Raw genomic sequence first — 27,946 nt, forward strand, 5'->3', positions numbered from 1 at the left:
TTACAATATTCCTTGTGCCTTCCATTTTCATCCTTTGCTCATGCTCTTACCCTTGTAACCTTTCTTTTACCAACATTACTATATCTTGGTAATATCTCAAGGTTCTTGCAGTTTAAGTTCTGACTCTTCTAGGTGGATTGCCCTAATCACCACAAGACTACAACATCATTTCATGACAGGTATTAGTTATATTTATTAGTTATACTCTGTAGCTGGCATGTCCTATGTGTTCCTTTTTTTTATGCACCACTTTTTTATAATTAGTGAATGAGAACTGCACCCTAGTAAGATTGTCACCATCTAGAGGGTTGATAATTCTCTCAATCCCTGGTATTGTTTAGCAGAGTGTCTTTCACAGGAAGAGTGAAAGTGAAAGTTTTTCAGTTGTGCCTGACTCTTTGCAGCCCCATGGACTTCTCCAGGCCAGAATACTGAGTGGGTAGCTGTTCCCTTCTCAAGGGGATCTTCAGAGATCGAACCCAGGTCTCCTGCATTGCAGGTGGATTCTTTATCATCTGAGCTACCAGGGAATCCCTTTCACAGAGGAAATATAGTAAATATTTGTTGATGAAATGTTGATAGTACCAATTACCAAAATATAAGTGTAAAAATAGACTTGATTAATCAATAGTCTTTTAATAGTGCTTTACTATTTACTGATTCACCAAGATTGCTGGGAGAAATATCAATAACCTCAGATATTCAGATGACACCACCCTTATGGCAGAAAGTGAAGAAGAACTAAAAAGCCTCTTTATGAAAGTGAAAGAGGAGAGTGAAAAAGTTTGCTTAAAGCTCAACATTCAGAAAACTAAGATCATGGCATCTGGTCCCATCACTTCATGGGAAGTAGAAGGAAAAACAGTGGAAACAGTGTCAGACTTTATTTTTTTGGCCTCCAAAATCACTGCAGATAGTGATTGCAGCCATGAAATTAAAAGGCACTTACTCTTTGGAAGAAAAGCTATGACCAATGTAGACAGCATATTAAAAAGCAGAGACATTACTTTGCCAACAAAGGTCCATCTAGTCAAGGCTATGGTTTTTCCAGTAGTCATGTATGGATGTGAGTGTTGGACTGTGAAGAAAGCTGAGCACCAAAGAATTGATGCTTTTGAACTGGGGTGTTGGAGAAGACTCTTGAGAGTGATTGGACTGCAAGGAGATCCAACCAGTCCATCCTAAAGTAGATCAGTCCTGGGTGTTCATTGGAAGGACTGATGTTGAAGCTGAAACTCCAATACTTTGGCCACCTCATGTGAAGAGTTGACTCATTGGAAAAGACCCTAATGCTGGGAAGGATTGAGGGCAGGAGAAGAAGGGGACGACAGAGGATGAGATGGCTGGATGGCATCACCGACTCGATGGACATTAGTTTGGGTAGACTCCAGGAGTCGGTAATGGACAGGGAGGCCTGGTGTGCTGTGATTCATGGGATCACAAAGAGTCAGACACTAGTGAGAGACTGAACTGAACTGTGATAACACATTATCCTATTACCAATTTTGTATAAGGTTATCATTACAGGTTTTAGTAAAGTTTTATTGTCCAAAATATAATACTTCTTGTTTTGGAAGAATACATACTAAAAATAGAAGAATAATATACACTAAATGGAAGTAAAACTAGTATAATTTCAACTCTATGATTTATTTGTATATGGACTGATGAGAATATTGATATTTAAAAGAGAGTATGCATGATGATATTATGAAAGACATAATTTAGTGAGCTCCAACAAATATTGTCTGATTGTCTTATCAGTTTGGAGGAATTCTCAGAAACACATTTATAAGATTTAACAAAAGAATGTGTTGGGGTTCTCAGTGTTTCATAGGGAGGTTTTGTACAAACACTCTGTGGGGCATGTTTAAAGTCTTTGGCAAATGCTTTATCAAGGATTGGTAAGATGTGAAGGTGGTTTATAGGTTTACATATACAAGAAGTGCTTGATGAGATTTCTTACAAAGAATCTCTGATTAAAGTAATGAGTCCTGGTATAGAGGGCAAAGAGGCTGAATGTGGCTAATGTTTCCTTGAGATGGGAGTTTTGTTCGTGTTAATATGATTTTATATAAACAAACTATCAGTAGACAAAATGGTTAGTTTGAAGGGCATGACTTACTAACATACTATAAAATATGTGGTAAGTTTGACAAAACAGATCTTACATAAAATTATTAAATAAATAAAATATGTACTTAGAGACTCAATTTCCACTGTCACTAAATGTTCTGGTCTCCCTTCAAGCCTATTCATTCACCATTTACACCCCATATCACCTCCATGATATGTGATAGGACTTTCTTGTGTATTCCAATTTTATTGAGAACTTTTGAAGTTAGATGATTTCAAGATACAGAGTACACTGTTTGGCATTAAGGAAACGAATTTGGGTAAAAGCCCCACAAATATGACATTGCTTATATGCAGAATTTAAAAAAATGGTACAAAGGAACTTATTTGCAAAAACAGAAAGAGTCACAGATGTTTAAAACAAATTTATGGTTATCAGGAGGGAAGGGGGATAAATTGGGAGATTGGGATCAACCTGTACAGACTGCTGCTGCTGCTGCTAAGTCACTTCAGTCGTGTCTGACTCTTCGCGACCCCATGGACTACAGCCTACCAGGCTCCTCTGTCCATGGGATTTTCCAGGCAAGAGTACTGGAGTGGGTTGCCATTGTCTTCTCCGCTATACATACTACTATATAGAAAATAAATAACGATTAAGGAGCTACTATATGGCACAGGGAACTTTGGTCAATACTCTGTAATGTCCTACATGCAAAAAAAGCTAAAAAAGAGTAGATGTGAAAAAATAAATAAATAAAATAATAAAAAATTATTATTATTTTTATCAAAAAAAAGAATAGATGTATGTATATGTATCTATAACTGATTCACTTTGCTGTACAGCAGAAGCTAATACAACATTGTAAAACAACTATACTCTGAAAACAATTTTTAAATTTTTTAAAAAATCATTTAACCATTAAAAAGACTGATGCTGAAGTCCAAAACTTATAATATTTACAAAAATACTTAAAAGTAATTCAGAAAAAAGTGCTTCTTAAACTCAATGGGGAACTTCCCAGGTGGTGCTAGCGGCAAAGAACTGGTCTGCCAACGCAGGTAGACATAAAAAAAAAATAGATTCGATCTCTGGGTAGGGAAGATCCCCTGGAGGAAGTCACGGCAACCCACTCCAGTATTCTTGCCTGGAGAATCCCTTGAACAGAGGAGCCTGACAGACTGCAGTCCGTAGGATTGCACAGAATCTCACACAACTGAAGCGATTTAGCATGCATGTAAACTCAATGAGTGTGTGTATATATATACTCCTAGATGACTGTAAACAAAACTAGAATATTTATATTTGTATAGTATATAGATGGGTATGTTTCCCGTGTAACAGTTAGTGTCAAATGGATAAAACCTAACTTGTGATTACATAAGTTGTGTTTATGTGTGTATATATGTGTGGTGTGTGTGTTTGTATATTTATTTATCTATCTTCATATAATTGAGGTGGTTAATTTAAATGAGGACAAAGATTGCCAGGGTCAGGGGAAGCAAATTCTATCCTGGTTGACATCTAATTTGGTGAATCCAATTGGGAAATGGGAAGATGTTGGTAGAAAATGGGCTGGGAAAGATGCATGATGTGTGCCAGAGGCTGTGCCCCAAAGCTGACATATAACTTGAGAGAGTGATAGGAAGAACACTAAATACAGCAGGAGACAAAGCAAAGGATACAGAGTGGACTTTACAGTAAAGGGAAAAAGCCATAATTGGGAAAAATAAATAGGCATTCAAGCAGATGAGACTTAAACACGCAAAAGGAATAGCTCCGGACACAATGCATTAGAAGGGGAGATTCCTTTTTAGATTGTCAATTCAAGCTTTTGCTTTGTGTGTTTTGGCTGGTAGGGCTAACATACGTGTGTAGGAAAGCCTGGCTTAAAATAAACTGGTTTGGGATAGGGTGATAGGTAGAGAATGAGCAAGCTAGAAAAATGTCTGTTAATTATAGCTCATTAAAGTAGTTTGAACTTCAGAAAATCTATAGAAGTATTTCCTAAATAAATCTGTTCAGTCTTATAAATGCTTCTCCAGGACTAAAATCAAGGCAAAACCTGGCAAACGCCTTGAGAAAATAAAGAGAACCAAACTAAAATCAAGAGCAGTTACCAACATTAGGCTTAAAGGGTGAAAAACCATCACCACTATAGACAGTAACAAAATGTAGAAAAAAATAAAACTGACTAGAGTCTGAACGGGAAACCAGACTCAATGACTGACTTGCTATAAAATATTTAGGTGAAAAAAAGACAGTTTTCTAAACTGTTGAATTCATAGTCAACACGATTTTTATCATCTCCATCATCTTCATCTTCATCATCAGGGTAGCTCCCGATTACCTTACTTTGGTCAACTTCTTACGATGACTAAAAAGCCTTACATAATCTATGATCCCGCCTATATCTTCTCATTCACTCCTCCCACATCAGGCTCTTCCTAGCTCACTATGCTGCAGCCACATTGGGTACATTTGTGTTCTTCAAACACTGAAGTTTGTTCCTGTGTCAGAGTCTGGACATATAGACCCTTTCTAGAGATCTTCTCCTGTCTTCTTAACATGACTGCCCTTTCTGTTTTTCAAGTCTCAGCTCAGATTATTACTTCTCAACAGATTTTCCTGACTATCCTATTCAGCATTACCCAATACATCCCAAACTGTCCTACTTGAAAGCACCCATTCTTCTACTTGTGTGTCTGTCCATCTAGCTACCTTTGTTGTTTAATACCTGTGTTACCTGTTAGCATATTATTTATATCAGAGCAGAAACTTTGACTGTTTTACTTCAAACTGTAATTACTGCTATCTAGAACTAATTGTAGATGCTCAAAAATACGTGTTGACTGAATGAATAAGTTGTTTTAAATGCTAAAATCCACTGCATTTTTCAAAGCTCACAACTCAAATAAGTTTCATTTTGTTTTTTAATCTAGTTTATTAAAAAAGAGATTGACTTTTTTGAAAGATTAGTTGACTTGATAAGATTCCAAGTTATTTAAAGAGTTGCATGAGATAGGGAACAGATTATAATGCATGATAGTAATGTAAGATATTTTATTTCAATTCTCATTATTGGTACAGCATACTTATTTGCTAACCACTAGTGAACATCAGCTAGTTTACAACCTCTGAAGCTACATAAGTTCTTAATTTTCTAGTTTTCACCACTGATTAAGTATATCTAAGTTAAGTCTAAAGGAGCATGCATAGGAATACACATTCCTTTTTTTTTTTTTTTTTTTTACACATTCCTTTTTGATTACATTTGTGTTTAGCTGCTGACCTCAAAGAAGTCACATTCTATGTAGTGATGACAACACTGGACAAAGCATTAAGGTCCTGACTGAGCACAGAAAAGCCTTACACAAAGATGGTACAGAGTTTCATTCTTCTCTTAACCTTAGCTATACTAGTAAGTCTTCCCTCTTAGGGTAAGACAGCAAGAAAAATTCAGTTAAGCCAGTTTATTCTTTTTGGGTAATCAAAAAAAAATGTTCATACAGTTTCAAAAGATATTTTCAAAGGATAAAGTAAAATATAGACATAAGAGTGAATAAAAATATGTTGATATAAAGAATCAAAAAAAACTTTTCAAGGCACTGTACAGAATAGACTAAGCTTAACATTTAACATAGATGCAAATTTGAATGAAAAATAGAGCAATAAAAATATGAAGCATAAATGAAATTCCTTAAATTTATTCATCTAGTTATAATCACTTTTGCTTCTCAGTAAACTAAGAAAACTGTTTCATTTTCTCTTGGGGTTTAGGACAAAACTTTGCATAAGTTAATCCTGAAAATGCTAAGGTTATCATCAGTCTTCTTAATCAAAATTTTATGTTTTATGAATAATAATAAAATTGTTAATAATAAGAAGTTATTATAAGTGATTATACCAAAGACATAGATAACTATGCAAATTATATACTCATTTCAGAAACTAGCAAATACAGAAGAAAACGCACACAAAAAAACTCAGTACAAATGGTAACCAAAAACACATGTAATAACATGATAAAAGATATAATTTGATTTATCAAATTGACAAAAATGTAAACATTTTAAAATGACAACATCTACCATTAGCTATAGTGTGAAGAAAGAGGCGCTTTCATATCTTACTGGTAGGAATGTCGAATATTATGGAGTTCAATTTGGCAGTATATATTATAATTTTTGTAATTTGGTATGCAGGCTTGACTGAGTACTGCAATTCATCCTAAGGGTACAATCATGATTCATGCAGATATATAGCCTTAAGGATGTTTATCACAGGGCTGCTTATATAAGAAAAAAGAACGGACAACAACTTTTCCAACGGTTCTAAAAAACTATAGTTCATCCATAAAATTAAAATTTTAAATAAATATGTATGCAGTTCCTAAAAACGTGGTAGAAAAACCACTCATATCATTTAAAAATATTCATAGGATAGTAAGGAAAAAGTAAAAGCAACATGAAGCATTATTGAGTTCATAAAATATGTATCAGTACATAGAAATGAGACAATGTGGCCATATACCAAAAACAGTAGCAGTTATCTTTTGGTAATAGGATTATGAGTGACTTTTGTTTTATTATTTTCTTCAGTGTATTTATGTAAATTTCAGCAATACATATTATATTATTTTATGTAAAAATAAAATGAAAGCTACACATAAAATTAATGATTTAATCTCAATCAAAGAGGCACTAGTGAAAAAAAGAGCAATATCACAAGGAGTAAAGAAGAAAAATAAATTCGAGAATTATGAAAGCAAGTACCAAAGGAAGAGATTCAGAATAGTGTTTCAGTCCAAGAAATACACTGTGAACAGGTACTAGGTGCATTATTTTTTTATTGTGCATGCCAAAACTTTAAAGCAATGTATACAAAATTTTAGAAATGTGTTTCTTCCATGTATTTTTTTATACCGACATCTGAAAAGATGATATTATTTCTTTCTAGGTAGGCTTCATTAATGACTTGGAAATGAAATTGAATACATAACATAAAATTAAATTCACTGAATATTTCTTTTGAGCAATTTAGGTTGCCACCATTAGCTGTGATGTATCATTATTACTATTGTAGTGCAGTCTATGGTTCTTTGCATTGTAAAAATAATTTTCGTGCTCAGTTCAGTTCAGTCGCTCAGTCGTGTCCGACTCTTTGTGAACCCATGGATGGCAGCACACCAGGCTTCCCTGTGCATCACTAACTCTTGGAGTTTACCCAAACTCATGTCCATTAAGTCAGTGATGCCATCCAACCATCTCATCCTCTGTCGTCCCCTTCTCCTCCTGCCTTCAATCTTTCCCACCATCATGATCTTTTCCAGTGAGTCAGTTATTCTCATCAGGTGGCCAAAGTATTGGAGCTTCAGCATCAGTCCTTCCAAAATATATTCAGGACTGATTTCCTTTAGGATTGACTGGTTTGATCTCCTTGCTCTCCAAGGGACTCTCAAGAATCTTCTCCAACACTACAGTTCAAAAGCATCAATTCTTCAGCATTCAACTTTCTTTATGGTCCAACTCTCACATCCATACGTGACTACTGGAAAAACCGAAGCTTTGACTAGACGGACCTTTGTCTGTAAGTTATGTCTCTGCTTTTTAATAGGCTGTCAAGATTTGTCAAGGTTTTTCTTCCTAGAAGCAAGCATCTTTTAATTTCATGGCTGCAGTCATCATCTGCAGTGATTTTGGAGCCCCCCAAAATAAAGTCTCTCACTGTTGCCATTGTTTCCCCATCTATTTGCCATGAAGTGATGGGATCAGAGGCCATGATCTTCTTTTTTTGAATGTTGAGTTTCAAAGCAGATTTTTCACTCTCCTCTTTCACTTTCACCAAGAGGCTCCTGAGTTCCTCTTCACTTTCTGCCATAAGGGCGGTGTCATCTGAATATCTGAGGTTTTTTATATTTCTCCTGGCAAACTTGATTTCAGTTTGTGCTTCATCCACTCTGGTATCTAGCATGATGTACTCTGCATATAAGTTAAATAAGCAGGGTGACAATATACAGCCTTGACATACGCCTTTCCCAATTTGGAACCAGTCTGTTGTTCCTCTTTGGTTCTAACTGTTGCTTCTTGACCTGCATACAGAGTTCTCAGGAGGCAGGTCAGGTGGTCTGGTATTCCCATCCCTTTAACAATTTTCCACAGCTTCTTGTGATCCACACAGTCAAAGGCTTTGGCATAGTCAATGAAGCAGAAGTAGATGTTTTCCTGGAATTCTCTTGCTTTTGCTATGATCCAACGGATGTTGGCAATTTGATCTCTGGTTCCTCTGCCTTTTCTAAATCCAGCTTGGACATCTGGAAGTTCTTAATTCATGTACTGTTGAAGCCTGGCTTGGAGAATTTTGAGCATTACTTTACTAGCATGTGAGATGTGTGCAATTGTGTGATAGTTTGAACATTCTTTGGCATTGCCCTTCTTTGGGATTGGAATGAAAATTAACCTTTTCCAGTCCTGTGGCCACTGCTGAGTTTTCCAAATTTGCTGGCATACTGAGTGCAGCACTTTAACAACATCATCTTTTAGGATTTGAAATAGCTCAACTGGAATTCCCTCACCTCCACTAGCTTTGTTCATAGTGATGTTGCCTAAAGCTCACTTGACTTTGGACTCCAGGATGTCCGGCTCTAGATGAGTTATCACACCATGGTGGTTATTGGAGTCATTAAGATCTCTTTTGTGCAGTTCTTCTGTGTATCCTTGCCACCTCTTCTTAATATCTTCTGTTTCTGTTATGTCCATACCGTTTCTGTCCTTTATTCTGCCCATCTTTGCATGGAATGTCCCCTTGGCAACTCTAATTTTCTTGAAGAGATCCCATTCTATTGTTTTCCTCTATTTCTGTGCATTGATCACTTAGGAAGGCTTTCTTATCTCTCCTTGCTATTCTTTGGAATCTTCATCCAGAAGGATATATTTCCTTTTCTCCTTTGCCTTTCACTTTTCTTCTTTTTTCAGCTACTTGTAAGGCCTCCTCAGACAATCATTTTGCCTTTTTGCATTTCTTCTTCTTGCTGTTTTGCTCACCACCTCCCGTACGATGTTACAAACCTCCATCCATATTTCTTCAAGCACTCCATCTATCAGATCTAATCCCTTGAATCTATTTGTCACTTTCACTGTATAATCATAAGGAACTTAATTTAGGTCATACCTGAATGGTCTAGTAGTTTTCCCTGCTTTCTTCAATTTAAGTCTGAATGTGGCAATAAGGAGTTCATGATCTGAGCCTGGTCTTCTTTTTGCTGACTGTATAGAACTTCTCCATCTTTTTGTGTACTTTATCCCATTTATTCTCACCAAAACACTTGAAAATTTTTTGTGTAATTTCCACTTTATACATGAATAAACAAAAATCTAGCAAGGTTACATGCCTTCCCAACATCCCAGAAATGCTCAAAGCTTCTGGAAACAAAACCAAGCCTACCATAGATCATGATTTTCATACTGAGCAATACTTTGGAGAACATTCATACCGGACATGAAATTCTTATGTTGGTTTATTTTTTTTGTGCTAATAAACTTAATTTCAAAATTGTTTGCTATGTTTCTATGAGCAATCTCTGTGAGTTTGTAAGATCTGGTGACTGCAGATCAGCAGAGTAAAGAGTTTCCAACTACTTTATCAAATCATATCTTCACACTTTTTCCCACGTTTCCTATACATTTTGAATAAAGAATGTGCTCCAAAAATTTTGACTTCTTGTTGAGAATTTTAGCAGAGTTTTGTTCTTTACCTCTAATTTGATTTTAAAAATTTGTATGTAGTAAGAGATATATCAAGATCATTTAAAAGATGAACTTTAGGTAATCATAAATACCTATTAATTAATTAGACATCTAAGAATCTTTAAGAATAATTTTGAGATTTAACTGGAGACAAATTTGGTTAATTTTCTAAAAATACTATATTTTTTTCCCTATCTATGAGTGAAAGTGAGTGAAATTGCTCAGTCATGTCTGACACTTTTTGACCTTATGGACTGTAGCCCACCAGGCTCTTCTGTCCATGGAATTCTCCAGTGAAGAATACTGGAGTAGTTTACCATGCCCTTCTCCAAGTGACCTTCCTAATTCAGGGGTCGAACCCAGGCCTCCCACATTGAAAGCAGATTCTTTACCATTTATGCTACCCAGGAAACCCTATCTATATTGTGGTCTTTTCTACCTAAGAATTAGAAAATAGCCTCTAAGAAACATAAAAAATAATTAAAATCAGCCTCAAGCTCCTTTTCACCTTCACTGTAGTTATTTAGAGGAAGGAAGAGAGATAGAGATATAAATATCCCAGTAGATAAGCCAGGTATCATGCTGACCCTAGGTCTCCTTCTGTATCCCCATTCAGTTATATTGCCTCCATTTCATAGCATTTATCTACACTTATATATATATATTCTGGAAATTCTCAAAATTACTTATGTAGCTCAAACTTTCCTCAGAGTTCTAGAAACCTTTCTCCAACTTAACATTTCTGTTTGGGTGTCTTGTAGGGTTTCACAAATAATATGTGCAAAATGGAATTCTTCTGTTCTTCTCCAGTATTAATACATTTTCATTTTTTAATATCTCAGGAAATGACAGCACCATACATCCAGTTGTTTGAGCCCATCATCCTTGGTTCCTTACTTTGCTCCTACCTTCACATAGAGTGCCTCAGGAAGCCTTTTCTTTGTACTTGCTAATGAATCAGTTCAGTATCCGTTAACTCCACTATCAATATGTTAGTCCAAACCTCCTTACAGAATTCTATCTCCCCTTCCAATCACCATCTCCCCAAATTGGTCATCACACAGCAGCCAGATATCTTTTAAACAAAAATTGAAATAACAGCAACCTCTATTAATCTTTCAGTGGGCTAACCATGCAGTTCATATCCTAGATAAAATACCTATTTCACATGATTCCAGGTGTTTTCTAAGAGCTTTATGAAATTATACTTGTCATAAAATATACTGGACATGTTAAAGCACATACTGTGATGAGTTTTGACATAGGTATATATCTGTAAAACCATCATCACAAGATAACAAGATGTCTGTTAACTTCAAAAGTGTGTAACCTGTTTAATGCCTCCCTCCTCTTTACCCACCCATGATAACTGAAAGTGAAAGTTGCTCAGTTGTGTCCGACTCTTTGAGACCCCATGAGCTATACGGTCCATGGAATTATCCAGGGCAGAATACTGGAGTGGGTAGCCGTTCCCTTCTCCAGGGGATCTTCCCAACCCAGGGATTGAACCCAGGTCTCCCTCATTGCAGGTGGATTCTTTACCAACTGAGCTATCAGGGAAACCCTTTACCCACCCATATCTACAGATAATCACCGATAAGCTTTCCTTTCTAGAAATTTATAAGAATTGATTAATATTTTTCTCTTACCTAAGCCACTCACTGAGTCCAAGTTGATTTCTCTGGTTCCATTCTTACCGAAGGTGGGGGGAGCAAGTTTAATAAAAATCATTGGGAAAATATCAACATGGTTGTCTAGTTTTCAAAATGGCTAATGAAACTTCTGAATCACTGCAACACTTTTATGTACTTGAATCTTTATCAATCCTAATAAAAATTTTATTAATAATAAATTTGCATTTTTAATTAGAAATTTAATGTGTTGGCCCAATTTTAAAATCTAGATTTGTCACTCTCTTTTAACATTATCATCATGGTTTGGGAAATTGTGTCTAAAGACCCTGTGATATTAGTGAAAGTAACTGAGTGTGCTTTGTGTGTGTTTACCAAAGAACTAAATCTTAACAATGAAAGGAATTCCACATAATACAAATAACATTCCATTTATGAGAATTATTCATGGACTTTTCAATAGAATTTTTTTATTTAATAATATATGATGATTATATGTGTCATTTATGTCAGATTATATGTAGTTTTGATAATATAGTATGTTCAATTAATATGCTAAAACTATAATTTCTCTTCCTAGACTAATCACAGCATGTTTTACTTCTTGTTGCTTTAAAAGGTGGCTTTTAAATTGTTCTTTACAAAAATAAAGTAAAATGCCAAAATACAAGTAATTTCACTTCTTTTTGAAATCTGACATTTTCCACTAGCTAAGTAATATAAAAAAAACACATCACCTAAATGAGCAGTATTTTAATAGCATCAATTTCACAACATTTTAATTGTTGTCACATTTCTTCTTTCTTTAGGGAGACTTCTGGTTAACAGCCGTGGGATCTAAAGAACAAGTAAGATTTAAAGCATACTAGTTTTTTGTTTTTTTTTTTTTTTCTGGTCTATTTTTCACATTTTATTTGTTTATTACTTAAGAGTATTTCTTTACTACTATGAATTGTAACTTCTTAGAAAATTGTTAGCGATTTTATTCTGGAGCATGAGGAATAAAAGTGAACTTTCAACACTTTCAGATTATTTGGAGGCTTTAAAAACCTACATGAATTTTCTGTGTATGGTAGGCAGATAGAAAGATATTACAGATGGAGTGAAAGTCCAGGTCCAAAGTCATGGGCATGCTTTTATGCTGAGTGAATAGAAACCCTTGGAGTGGATTTTTGTAAGACATTTGTTTTTGTAAAATGTCTACTGCTGCAGTTGTCTTCTTCTTACCTGCCTACCAGTGGAATAGGTCACAGAATGGTTCATTTGCTTCCCCAAACCTACCTCATGGAGAACCATGACTCAGAACCAGAGAGTTAGGGCAATGTGAGGTGCATCCTCCAAACTGGAATGAGATGTGTCAGGATGATGAGGGGAGGACCTTCGGTTAACGGAGTAGAAAAGAGAACAGGTGAAATAAGAGGCAAAAAGAAAGCAAATGAGGAAGGGGAAAATTGAAAACAATAATAGGGAAGAAAGCAGATCACTGTACGAATAAAGAAAGTGAACAGCTAGATACATATACTTCATTGTCAATATTTAGAAGAAAGGAAATAGAGGTAGAACAAACAGTAGAGATTGGAAACTGAAGAGAGGTAGAGACAGAGTATAAATAGGTTGTAGTTGAGAAAAGGGGAAAGATAAAATAGTTAGTGACCAAAGAGGCAGAAAGTCCTTCTTTTAATTTTTGCTACTTCTTTGACAATTTAGTCAGTTGAAACTAGAACTTAAGTGGTTTAGAAAATAGAAACATTGAATACTTTTATCTATTTCAGTGAAGAATAAAAAATTCTTGTCGTTGTTTGCTGTCTCTGAGGATCTTGCTTTATGCTCAATTTAAGCCATGCTCAAATGAAGAAAATGTTTCTTGATTTGTTTCAAGTTTATTATGAGTGTTCTAAACCTGATCTACTCTTGAAATCACTTGACTTCTAAAAAGGGGAAAATCATGCATTTATACAGGTGAAATGAGTCATTAAAATGTGTTTCTAATCTACAGAAAGCATATGTTAAACAATTCAAATTTATAGTCAGAAGAGTTCAAATTACTCCTGCATTCAGAGACCCAAAGCTCTAGGTTCACCCTGTAGTTACCCTGTAATTGCTATTTGCAGGCAAAGGAAAAGTGAACACCAGTGCTGATCTCAACTGTAATGTACAGATTTACCAAGGAACCTTGTAGAATTGATAGTCTTTCTGTCCCAAAGTGTAAATCATAAAGATTCAGGAAGGTAACCTCCATTTTATTGCCATAAGGACATAAGTAAGTAAAAGTTAATTTTAGCAGCATTTTCACAATATTTTAATTGGAAAGTATAACTTTGAGTTTATGATTGTTGCTTGTGGTTCATTGTTGTTGTTTTTTGGTGGCTATTATGTGCTAATCATTTACCATCATAATAAGAGCTCTCTTAATTTGAAGTATCTTGGGGGGAAATAATTTGTTTATTTATGGTATATATATAAAGTTATCATTAATAGTCCATCATTCATTATTTTCCTAATTATAAAATAGACTTTGATGTTGGTAGAGTAGAAAGTTCCTGTTGATTCTGACTCTAAAATACTGAGTAAAATCCCAACACCATCATTAAGATCCACTTAGTCTCCTGAGGCCTCAATGTTTTAAAGTTAAAAACAAGGACAATGCTGCCTACACACAGGATTGTGGTGGCATTTGAACAACTTATCAACCTGAAATTACTTGGGACTTGTCCAACATTAGTAGATGACATACCTGATGACACTTGGGTTCTAGCTCCTGTCCAAAATCCCATGAGCCATACAAGTGATTTTGCAAGGATTGTTGCATGTGTTTGTACTTGTGATTTGACTTTATCATCAAAAAAATTGTTCTGGGGATAAATCAACCTACCATTTAAAAAGCCTTCTTCATCCTCATGTCTCTATATCTGGAGTGCAGGCAAAGTCCTTTAGCATCATCAAAATTTTCACCTGCTTTCTGCTACTTTATGTTCCTCAATGGAAAAAAATCTGGAACTCTCTCTCTCTCTTATTTTAATAGTGCTAGGCTAGGTGGTTTTACAAACATCTTCTCAGATAATCTTCACATCTGTCATGTAAAGAATATCTGATTGTCCCTTTTCCAGATGATTCTCAAAACAGCTGAATAACATGACTGAGGTCACCTAGATAGAAAAGAGAAGGAACTGGAATGGGAACTAAGAACTCTGCCCACAGTTTGTGTACATTGCAAAACACCCTAGTACCTTCCTTAGTGAAATATAATAAATTCAATACAAATATTCATAGAAGTACTATCACAGTGATTTTATCCATATTTGTGTAGAGAAAGCATTTAATGAAAAAGAGGAGGGGAAGCAAAAGTGATTGCTAGTTCCAAAAGAGGATGAGGACTGCTGGTAGATAAATAGTAAGACAGTCTCACCAACTCAGTATTGTGCCTTGAATAAGCTCTATGAGGAGGTATCAGTCAGCATTTTAAAAGTGCTTCCTACTTAGTTGAAAGCAGAGTCAACCTGAAGTCCTCTCACATATACCTTTAAGAGCCAATTCATCTGTATTCCTCTGAAAGTTTAGCAGAGAGAAACTTTATTTTCTAATTGTTGGCATTATTCTTTTTAACAAAACCCCAAAGATTCTCTTTTCTGACTCTGCTTTTGGCTGATGGTGTGAAGTGTGTGGTTTTTCTGAGTTGATCTAGGTATACTTGTTGAAGTCAGGAAAGAGAATAATTATTATATAAATGCACATTGAACAATCCCTTTGAGAGACTAGCCTCTTGAACATTAGTAAGGAAAAAAAAAAGAAGCTGTTAGAAAAAAATGAAATTGAAGTTCCTGCATGATTAGTCAATTAATTTTTAAAAAAAATTGCTTCTAATTAACTTCATTAAAATAAACCTGTTTTACTCTTTTGTTAGAAAAATTCTCCTAGACTATTAAACAAAGTCAACAAACACTTCTCTTTCTGGTCCTTCACACACATACATTCACAAGCACAGATATACATACAAACACACACAACTGCATACATACTATGACAAAAATTTTCCACCTTCCAATGAAATATTCTATATTATCTGTTTTGTAGAATATATAATGTTGAAAAAGTGATTTTTGGAGAAGAGTTGAAATGATTGAGCCTTTAATGTGTTATGACATTTTGAAACTTTAATCTACGCCTATCTAAACACTGTGTTTTAAGTAATCATCATCTTGTTTCATAAATGAGGGCTGCCTGTGTTTAGAAATGAGCTTTCATTGTGGAGATATCACAGCTCAGATTTCTCTTTCCTCAGATTGTCTCCAGTGTAAACATGCTGTTTGATAAAGATGACAGGGAACTTAACTTGATTGCTAGGCAACTGTATTCTTATTACCATAGATAAACACACTTACTTCCTCTTTGGTGTTTTCCTGATAAGGAATTTCTGGAGGAGCCTAATGCTTTCTTTTGGATAGATTATTATCTCATCCTTTCTAAGTAATCACATGCTAATGCTATGCTAAGTCGCTTCAGTCGTGTCCGACTCTGTGCGACCCCATAGACGGCAGCCCACCAGGCTCCGCCGTCCCTGGGATTTTCCAGGCAAGAGTACTGGAGTGGGTTGCCAGTTCCTTCTCCAGTGCATGAAAGGGAAAAGTGAAAGTGAAGTCGCTCAGTCGTGTCCGACTCTTAGCGACCCCATGGACTGCAGCCTACCAGGCTCCTCCGTCCATGGGATTTTCCAGGCAAGAGTACTGGAGTGGGGTGCCATTGCCTTCTCCAAGTAATCACATAGGTATCCTTTATTCTTTTGGATTTAATGCAAGGAAAAGTTCAGAGGCAAATGATGAGGTATTAGATGGTGTGTATCAAGGCATGAGGAGAAACAGGGATGTTGTTATTAAGAAACATTTTGACTACATGGGAAAGAATCTAAATTATTCCACACAAGCATGTTTCCATCTTGATTCTGAAAACTAAGTGTTATCTTGGGATCATGGGGGAGTTTTCTTCACAATATCGATTTCGTTTATGAAATTCAAATAAATGCTTCCAGAATGAAATGAGGTAATAGCAATGGACCAAACAGTTGTTTATTTTACATGACAGTTGTTTATTTACATTTTACATAGTAATCTACTCAAATAGTCTACCTCTTTATTCCCAAGGAGAGTTATTGTTCCTCTGTGAGTCTTGCATAGAGCTTACAGTTTACTTGCTGTGGAAAAATGTTCATTATCTGCAGAAACTACTGATTACGAGGATCCGAAGGCATCAAGAGGGCAAAAGTACAACAGCCAAGAGGAATTCAAGTCAGAGGGACTCTCAGAGTGCAGTCTCATAGGCTGATTAAACTATAAGATGCACAAGGGTTCATGTGACCCAGGAACCCCAGCTGGTGCACTGACCCCCTAGAGTGACTGAATGTCCTTTTGTGAAGGAAGAGTTGAATTAGTGGGACCAAAGTAGTGGAACTAATGCTGACAATAGCATTTTCACCACCACTATGAAAAAGCAAAGTATACAGCCCCCAGTGCCTGTTACACCCAGGAATTCCCTGAATTTTGATGTCAGTTGGACTGTCTGGCTCAGAGCAAAGTTGATCCTGTCTGCAGTGCCCATATATTTGTAACCATGCAAGTGCTAATACTCAAATTTTCCATATTCTCTTAGAGCCACATATTTATATCTGGAAAAAAATCAGTATCCAAAAAGGCTATTTCAGAATAGTGAATGAACTGGCCTCCAGTGCCACTGAAAATGCAGTAGGGAAAGGAAGAGGGAAGGAAAAGTAAATAAATAAAAACACCACTATTGATTAAACATGGATTGTTACCAAACATAGATGTGAGTGAGGATCCTTTCATATTTGAAGGCTGTTATTAGTTCTGTTTTGTGAGTGATTGCTTTTTTGCTATCATCAATGATCAATGATAGAACACAACAATGATGGTGTAGCACTAAGGGGTATGCCTGTGGCACATTTATTTTCCCCATCACCTTGAGAGTGGTTTCCAAGATTAATTCTAGTGTCAGTGGCTCCATATATTAATTGTTACTGCAGAAGCTCTTTATAATATGTCAGAGTTTAGCCACTTCTGTGTTACTTTGATGTAAAGTCCCTAAAGCCTCAGAAATCAAAAGCAAACAAGCATAAGACCTGGCAAACGTTTCCAAATATCATTGATTAATTTTTAAAAAAATCAACATCTGTACTATCTGCATCCTTATCGTTAACTCTTTTTCTTTCTGCCATTGTTAGTATGACTAGTTGCATTTATCTATTCTGTTCAAGACATTCATATACTCAGAAATCTTTGTTGAAAAACTTAATCTAGTGGACAACTTTCTGATACAGATTTGATAGAGATATTTAACAGTATAGGTTAGTGGATTGTGAATGCAAAGGCAGATGACAGTAATCCATTCAACAGTACATAACCTAAAAATGGAACCATATAGATAATGTTCACATGGACCCTGAGCAAAGACAAGTCACAGGGTTTCTTTAAGCACTGCTGAGTTTTGTCCAATTTCGTGAAGTTTTGCTCTTCTACCTGATGTTATAGGATGTAAGGGCAAGTGTATATACCATCACCAATAATGGCGATCCCTTATCCTGGATTGCAGAATGGCTAAAATACATGCATATGGCATTAGACTTTAACTGATAGAGCTTGATAAAGATTTCAGTACTATTTCATAAATCTACTTTGTTCTCATACCCACTTAAAGCAAAACAGTCATTTGACATTGTAAATAGTTTCCCTGTATCTGTGTGTGAAAGTAAAGCATCTTACCTAACATAACTTCCTTGAATGCATGAATGTATCTTTTTTGTGATCTTCTCAAGTACTGTGAATAATGTTTGGCTCATTGTCCTCACTCAGTATGTACTGGACAGGTGTTTTAGTTTTCTATGATGTATAACAAATTATCACACATTCAGTGGCTTTAAAATAACATTTATTATCTCACAGTCTCTATGGGTAGGTACAGGCATGGCTTAGCTGGCTCCTCTGCAAGGATGCAATCAATATGTCAGCAAGGGCTTAGTTCTCACCTGGAGGCTGAACTGGTGATGGATCCACTTCCGAGTTCACTCAGGTTGTTGGCAGAATGTACTTCCCTGTTACTGTTAAAATGAGGACTCTAGCTTCTTGATGCTTGTTGTCTGGAGGTTTTGCTCAGCTCCAAGAGGCTGCCTGAAGTTCAATGCCTAAAGGCCCTGTCCAAAGCCTTCTCACAGCATGACACTTTGCTTCCTTAAAGCTGGCAAGGGAGGAGAGCCCCTACGGCCAAGAGCAGGATGAAGTTTTATATAAAATAACATAATCAAGATGGTGAAATCCTATCTCCTTTGCTAAGCTCTATTGGTTAGAAGGAAGTCACAGGTCCTGTCCACACTCAAGGGGACAGGATTATACAAGAGCATAGACACCAGGAAGAAGAGGCCCTGGGGACCACTTTAAAGCCTGTTTGCCAAGTAGGTATCATCATTAAAACTAGTATCAGAGAAACCTTGATTCTTAACTTTGAACCAGATTTAAAATCACATTAGAGAAAAAAACATGTTTGGTTACTGAAGAAAATGTAAAATAGCTGTTAAAATAGCTGTAGAGTTGTCACTACACTTGATTTACAAAGGCACCATATCCACAGTATTCCCAATTGTAAGAGGCTAAATCTTCAGGGAATAGAAGCATATTATTTGCTTACTTTGACAATGAGTAGTGTGTGAGCCTCTTTCCTTTCTGAGTATGTTCTGAGTTTCAGGGCTTTGAATAACACAGCTTGTTCTTAATGTACACCTCACTGTCTACTATTGTTTGGCCTATAACAACCACAGAGGTTATTATATACTATATAATTACAGGCTACAGTTACTAAGCATTTTACCATCTATTTACCTGTTGGTCTGTTTTCTCACATAAGCACTTAATCCTATAATATTTAAATCAAAAGCTCCAAGCTTACTGGTCTTCCAGAATATGAGAATAATAGTTGAATTGTAAGTCATTCCTCCAGGGAACAGTGTACTGGGACATGTGGGACCATGTAACCTTGGAGCATCTACATCTGGTGATCTCTATAAAGCTCCCCAAATTTATATCTTCCTGGAATTCAAAAACAAATACACTTTCTGAGGGCCCCCGCAGACCATAATTGCCACTTTCTACTTAAGAAAAGCGATCTCTAAGGTAACCAGGATACACATTCCATAGCAATCTACATCTTGGGCAATCTAACTTAAAAGCATACTACATATGAACCCTAATGCAAAAGGAAAGTTTTCCATGCTAAAATAATCAACATAGACCATTGAAATTTAAAAATAATTGTCTTATCCATATTAAATCTTGGGGATACCCTTTGCATCTGTTGAGTAATACACACGTGACATTTTCAGTCCACCTGTAATCCTTGTCACATATAACAGTGATCATGTGACAGTCCAGGGTATGTGTATCAGTCAGGATCCTTTCAGAAAACTGATGGCACACTTTAAAAAGGTTGAAGAGCCTTTAATAAAGTGACTTTTATGGAGGGATAATTAGGGTTAAAGGGTAGTGAAGTATCCCAGGCTATATAACTAACTAGTTATAGTTATAAGTATGTTAAGCCACACATAGTCTTAGTAGAACATAAGGTTATAAAAAGCCAGAGAGACCTGTATTATTAAAGACAGCCAACCAACAAGACCCTGACTAAGTTAAGAAAACAAACAAACAAACAAAAAACATATGACAATATGTGTCCTGGTGGGTAGAGAACAAAGGAAATAAACACCATGACTCTTCACTTCCTTTACCTTCTAATATTCTGCTGATTCCTCACATTGAACCAATAAGAAACTGAAAGGCCAGAGGGCCAGGTTGATGCCATCTTTACATGTTAACCTCATGAAGCAGGGGTAAAAGGTTGAAGAACGGAACAGGAGGGACAAACAGGGATTATCCTATAGCATGGCAATGTGCATCAGAACGCAAAGAGAGTTGTAGATAATTTCGTCCCTTTTTTTTAAATTTATTTAATTCTAGCTTTTGTTCATCATCTGATTTCTAACAGTCTCTTCCTTTTATGCCTGGGAATATTGATCAAGATGTATTGAATCTATTGTTTATTTCTTAGGAACTACATCAATGATATATTTCATTTACTCATATTCTGACCTCTTTTCAGAAATCATAGAGCTTTTAGAAAGGACTGTTGAACTATTGAATGTTCTTCTAACCATTCATAACTGGAGTTTCTCCTGAGGCAGTTACTAGTAATTTCCATTTTTCTATAGGCTGGCCAACTTTAAAACAACTCATTCCCACCACATACTTTTGTAGTCTGCCCTGGCTACTCTTCATGCAGAGGGAAAAACAAAAACAAAATAATAAAAAACAGAAAAAGAAACTCTTCAGTTTAGATTTGAGACAGAATTTAAAATGGCACATACAGTTCAGAATGAAGTCTTCAAGTTTTACCAGTGAAGAGGCAAATATCTACTGTATCTATTGATAGATTATATTAACTCTAATTCTAATATTTATTTGACTTGATTTTTACTTCTAAGCACTCATACAAATTTTTATATCATGTTTTTCTCCATGCCAACTGACTTAGCCTTCATAAAATCTTTCGCCCTTCCAGTTTTAAATTAAAAGTTACCATAGAAATGTGTAGATCATTTAGACGTTAATGTTTGGACTGTAATAACTATGCAACCCAAAATTTTGATACTGTTAGGTTTAAATTTAGCCTTTGTATGTCTTAGCACAAGTCAAGTTTTATTAATTCTCAATTTCCTCATTTGTTAAATAAATATTTCTGGTAATCTTTTGTTGTTAGTTTTGATAATGTGCATATAAATAGTGTTTTGTAGATGTCAAGCAAACTATTGAGGATAATGGGAAAAAATTACAAAATTGATATTAGGTGAATGGGAGAATTATTTGTACTTCTATAGAGAGGTCTACTAGACTTATATGTATATGAACTTGATTTCATGTTTTTTGGTTTTTTTTTTTTTTAATTTTTTGAATATATGAATTTCTTTCAATGCAATATGCCAGAACCTACTTTGGTTCCACCTTTAATTATAAGTATGTAATTAAGGATTTTTCTCTTTTAACACAATGTCATAAAATTTATCTTAAGCAAAATTGTTCTTATACTTTATCTGACATGATACTTGCTCCATTATTATTATGGTAAAGGAAGGAAAAAAATAAGACTATGTAATTCTTCAGAACATAGTTATATTAATATAGTGGGGTTTTTTTTAATTCTATAACTACCCATTCCCAGTATATGATTAACGAGGCTAGTTAATGATCTTGGCAAAATTTCAAAACTCATGTTAAACAGTGGTTGGAATATTTTAACCCAGAATTTCACTGTTCAATTTCTTTATGTTTCCTTTTCCTCATCAACACCAGAGACCAATGATATAAAAGATTCATACTTTCCCTTTTTCCATAGAACTGCCAGGTCAGAGACTCTGGAAAGCACTCCTACTAATAGGATGGAAAAGGTATGGGTTATTTGACAGTTGGAGAAGGCAATGGCACCCCACTCCAGTACTCTTGCCTGGAAAATCCCATGGACGGGGAGGAGCCTGGTAGGCTACAGTCCATGGGGTCGCTAAGAGTCAGACACGACTGAGCGACTTCACTTTCACTTTTCCCTTTCATGCACTGGAGAAAGAAATGGCAACCCACTCCAGTATTCTTGCCTGGAGAATCCTAGGGACGGCGGAGCCTGGTGAGCTGCCGTCTATGGGGTCGCACAGAGTCGGACACGACTGAAGCGACTTAGCATAGCATAGCATAGCATAGCATTTGACAGTTTATTGTGAACTGTGGCTTTCTGAGCTAGCACATAGGATAAGTAGAAACCCAAAATGTTTAAAAATATTAAAGATACCTGTATCAGTTTTTTCACACATTTTTCCTCAAGATTTTTTAAAATCCTGATTTTTAACTGATGCTTGTTTTCCATTTTTAAGTGATTTTAATTAGCCTCTTCTTCCATGACTTTGGTTAAGAAATTTTATCCAGAGGACAATAAGAACATAATGACTTTCCCAGGAAAGATAGTCTCTACTCTTCTATAAGAAGGATCATCCATGCTTATACAATTAGGTACCATTGTTTGAATAAGTTTGTCTCTGTGGAACAAAGACTTGATTTCTATCTATAATTATTTTTATTCTGCTAAAACTATGGTTATAAATTACATGTTATTGTGTATCTCATTCCTGCTTAGACACAAGCTTTCTACAAAGAATATAAGGCTTTTCATGAACTGATTCCTTCCTCTTTATCTAGCTTTATCTTTCTACCTTACTTCCACTTCCAGGTGTCCTATGCTTTAGCACTACTAAACTTATTGCTGCCAGAAAAACTGGCGTCTTCTATGGTACACTGACTTATATATGTATCTCCTTCAGTTAATCCCATGGCATTCGAACTTTTAATAGCTCTACTATACTCTATGTTAATAATGTGTTTAAATGCCTGTACTTCCCAAATGTTGGAGAACAATTTGAAAGTAGAGATATCATCTAATTCTTCTTTATATCACCAGTGGGGTATCTAGTATACAGTAGGGTTCAAAGATTGTTTATAAATAAGTAAATTGTATCACAGACAATTAGAAGAATGCTTCTGAATGAGCTGCAAGAATATACTGACATTTTAACAAGCAAACAGAATCAACCTAAAAATTTTTATCACAGTCACAATTGTTTATGTAGAAAACTGAGTGAAAATTTGGTTAACTGATAGGAATTGTACTTTTTTGTTTCCAGTTTGAAATCAGATAGGTTTCTGGTCTAATCTCTAAGTTTGAATAGTTTTCTAGGTTTCAGCTGCTGTCTTTTCTAGTGACAACAAGGAAAGAGCCTCAGAATGCAACATTATGCTTCACTGTTGTAACAGAGACAAAAATTACTCTTTGTCAACTTAATCATAACTTGTATTTTGAACTTTTGGAAATACAATTAGTAAATATAAAACAATATAAATGTCATATTGATTTAATGTCACTATTATAGCCAGAATCAGTCAAAAGGAATCCATAGGATCCTTAGGCATACCTCATATTCATTGTATTTATTTTTAAGTTTGTTTCCAATTTAAAACTTGGAATCAGTTTCCCTACTTAAATCATAGTTATAAACTCACTATTCAGGTCCAAGCTGAGGCCATGTAAGTCTAGTTGATCCTACTTTTTTCTAATTTCTGTTGGAGTATATCTGCCTTACAATGTAGTATCAGTTTCTACTATACTGCAAAGTAAATCAGCTATATGGATACCCAACAGCCGTGGGCCATGGGCAGTGAGGGGATGCTGTGCTGGCAGACTTGGACCACATTTGTATTTGCTATATTTTCTACTTCTAAATGATAAGGCTGTGTTCTCCAAGTAACATTCTTACAAATATGATTTTAAACTAAATTTGATATATTATTAGTTCAGTAAAATACTAAATGAGTACAGAAAAAAAAATGTGTATGTCACACACTCAGTATACACACCTGTATACACATAAACATAGTATATTTACAGCATCTTTTCACCCAGTCAAGAAAATATAGACTTTAATATGTGAAAAATATAGTTTTAAAAAATTCAAGAAAATGAAATTTTTAAAAATAAAGTAATAAAACTTAGATAATTGTAGGAAAAAGGGAAAGTTTAAGTAGAAGAGTTTATTTTTGTATTTGTTCCCTGTAAATTCTTTGGTCATTCATATATTAGAAAAAGTATTATTTAAATACTTTTTTCAATGAAGAACGATTCAATTATATGAATTGGTAAAGATGTTTCTCTCACTGGGTAGAAATGAAGTCATCATTTCCTAAAAAATCTCAGCTTTCATGTTAAATTATCAAGAGATGTCAAAGAGTCCTGGAAGATGAAAAGTGGAGAATTAGCAAAGTAGGTAAATCTGAAACCTAGTGAGGCTTAGATAACTGTGACATGTGTCAACTCACTCACCCACCACTCTCAAAACCTGGAAAGCCTCAGGCAGGACTTGGAGTTACCAAGTATGTAGGAGTAACAAAAGGTGCTTGACACTGAAAATAAGAGGATTGTTTCAAAACAATAAGATTGTTTCTAGGATATGCTAGATCACCAAATTCTTTCCTGTCTTTGTATATAGCTAGGAGAGTAGGAGATCAGAGGTATAAAACATTAGAGAAATTGGATTAAAGATTAAGGCTATCAAAACAAAGAAAGCTAGGGATGAATCACTGTTCAGAAATCATGAAAAAAAAAAAACTCAAATATCCTCCCTAGACACAAACTCCCTACTCCCAAGATATCAGAACAATGAATAAAATTGGAGTGTTCTTTGGATAAACTTAACTGTCCTTGAGAAAATAACAACATATAATATGCAGGAATTCTTATTCCAGAGTCAAGCTATCTCATTCAGCATTAACCTTTTATAAAACCTTGATCCACACACACTAACACAGAATTTCCATAAGATCTTCTTAAGGCACCACTCAGATAGTCAAAGATGAACAATATATAAGGAACAGTTTCAGTGTAAAAGAGAACAAAACAAATAAAGGTGCAAATCATAAAAAGAACAGTCAGAGAAAAATTTTAAACCCAAGATATTTAAAATTTTATTGTAGATATACAGAAATACAAAAGGAGAGATGAATGATGAAATTGAGAAAACAGGAGCAAAAAGAACTAGTAATGATCAAAAGCATTTTAATGACAGAATTAACTGAAGATATCCAACATCTGTCTAATGTCACTTTCAGAAAGTGAGACCATAACTAAGGAATGAAAATAATAACTAAGGAATGAAAATAACAAAGATATAACAAAAAATTTGCTGAATAATGAAAGAACTTGATCCTCAGATTGAACAAAAGTTCAATTACTTCTTAACATATTGTTTTCAACAAAGGCTTACTATGAGGCATGTTGGGGAAATTATGGAGTAACCAAGTTAAAGATGTGAAACCCACAGAATGTAGACAGCAGAAAGGGTGGTGGTAATCACAGCTCACACACCAAGAAAGGGAATGAAAATGGCATTTCAGTTTTTGAAACAATATTGAATAGTTGGATGCTAAATGACAGGAAACCTTTAAACTTCTAGGGTATACAAGTTTCCCAATTTACAGTTTTATATCCATACAAACTATCAATAAAATGTGAAGCTATAATAAAGCCAATTTCAGTTAGGCAAAATATTTTAAGAATTATGTTCCATCTACTTGTTCAGAAGATACAACTGGAGAGTATACTTAAGCAACACATGAGAGTAAATGACATGAAAAAAAAATGTTCCAAGAAACAAGAAATCAGACATAGAGGTGAAGAAAAAAATAGGTGAAGGGAAGCCCCAAGAAAATAGCATATAAAGCAACAGACTTATATTGCAGTAGGAAGGTAAAAGCATGAAGACATCCAGAAGGGAATGGAATTGATGGAAAGTTTCAAAAATTCATTTCTGAATTTTTAGAAAGAAATACTAATAGACTTGAGTTAGATCTATTAAGCCACTTTAGAAAGATAAAAGTAGGGTGAAGCACACAAAAAACCAAATAAAAAATTTTAAAGCAGTCAGGGAGGTACCGAAGGAGTATATATTTGTATAATACTATAAAGATAAATACTGTATGATATCATTTATGTGTGGAATCTAAGAACTGGGACAAACTAGTAAATGTAACAAAAAGGAAACAGACTCACAGATACAGAGAACAGGCTAGTGGTTCCCAATGGGAGAGGCAAGAGGGAGGGACAAGACAGGGGTAGAAGATCAAGAGGTACAAACTATTTTGGGTAAAATAAGTAAGTTTCAAAGATACATTGCATAACACAGGGCATAGAGTCAATATTTTATAATTATAAGTTGGAGTATAAACTTTAAAAATTGTGAATCACTATATTGTACACCTGTAACTTATATAATATTGGATATCAACTATATCTCCATGACAAAATTATTCAGGGGTTTTTTACTGAAGGAATATGCATTTGTATAATATACACATTATTTTCCCTTAGAGTTTATTATTTGCAGAGTATTCAGGGATGATGAGATTATACTCTCCCTGTTCTTCCTTCACTCTGAGTTTTCTTTGGAACTGCCAGAAAACACAAAATAATTTGACATGGAAAACGAATGTAAGTGGTTGACGGTGGAAGTGAAAGTCACTCAGTTGTGTCCAACTCTTTGTGACCCCATGGACTATACAGTTCATGGAATTCTCCAGGCCAGAATACTGGAGTGGGTAGACTTTCCCTTCTCCAGAGGATCTTCCCGACCCAGGAATCAAACCCAGGTCTCCTGCATTGCAGGAAGATTCTTTATCAACTGACTATCAGGGAAGCCCTGAGGGCAGAAGGATAGGTAGAGCTGAAAATACCTATTAGAACTAAATTTTTATATTTTCCTAACACCCTGTACTTACTTACTTATTCCTTGGAAAGAAGGTTATGACCAACCTAGATAGCATATTGAAAAGCAGAGACATTACTCTGCCAACAAAAGTCCGTCTAGTCAAGGCTATGGTTTTTCCAGTGGTCATGTATGGATGTGAGAGTTGGAGTGTGAAGAAAGCTGAGCGCCGAAGAATTGATGCTTTTGAACTGTGGTGTGGGAGAAGACTCTTGAGAGTCCCTTGGACTGCAAAGAGATCCAACCAGTCCATCCTAAGGGAGATCAGTCCTGGGTGTTCTTTGGAAGGACTGATGTTGAAGCTGAAACTCCAATACTTTGGCCACCTCATGCGAAGATTTGACTCATTGGAAAAGACCCTAATGCTGGGAAGGATTGGGGGCAGGAGGAGAAGGGGACAACAGAGGATGAGATGGTTGGATGGCATCACTGACTCGATGGACATGGGTTTGGGTAAACTCCAGGAGTTGGTGATGGACAGGGAGGCCTGGCATGCTGCGATTCATGGGGTCGCAAAGAGTCGGACACAACTGAGCGACTGAACTCAACTGAACTGAACACCCTGTACCATAAATTTCTGTCTATACCTCTACTCACAATCTTATCCATGGTTTTAAATGAAAATTAATTTATCTTTCCATTTCTCTTTTTCTTAATGTATGCGAACACATTTTCTTAATTTTATGCTTTAAAACAACCTTGAAATCAGAAGAGTTAATATAAGATGAACTTACATATTTTTCTATGAATATTATAATTAAATGTTACAAGCAGTCAGCTTCTTCTACCTCAACTTACCATAGGCTGCAGTAGAGGAAATGGAAGCTATTAAGTTTACATATCATGTCTACTTTTACTTCATGTAGTAAATGTAAATATATCCCAGCAATCTTTCAAATAATCATTTCTCTTTTTTTCTCATAGACACATACTGCCTCATTAAATAAGATTTTTCTCCTATTAAAAAGAAAATAATAGCAAAAAAATCTATCAGAGCCTTTAAACTCCAACTAATTGTACCATTGATTCCTTAAAATAAAATGTGATTTTTTTTCCTTAAATATCAGGGATATGAATTTAAAATATGATTAATGCT

At 35.3% G+C, this 27,946-nt stretch overlaps 1 protein-coding gene across 2 annotated transcripts in view; it reads left to right on the plus strand.

Annotated features, from left to right (window-relative positions):
* Window positions 1-27,946, plus strand: part of PTPRD (protein tyrosine phosphatase receptor type D) — a 1,686,434-nt gene that overhangs the window by 963,288 nt on the left and 695,200 nt on the right. For both annotated transcript variants that reach the window (XM_081500246.1, XM_081500327.1), the window contains one exon: window positions 12,260-12,298. The gene's annotated coding sequence lies outside the window, so the exon portion shown is untranslated. The remainder of the gene's footprint in view (window positions 1-12,259; window positions 12,299-27,946) is intronic.

Source organism: Giraffa tippelskirchi, chromosome 1 (genome assembly GCF_054371585.1).
Source record: "Giraffa tippelskirchi isolate mGirTip1 chromosome 1, T2T-mGirTip1v1.2.pri, whole genome shotgun sequence".
Lineage (NCBI taxonomy): Eukaryota > Metazoa > Chordata > Mammalia > Artiodactyla > Giraffidae > Giraffa > Giraffa tippelskirchi.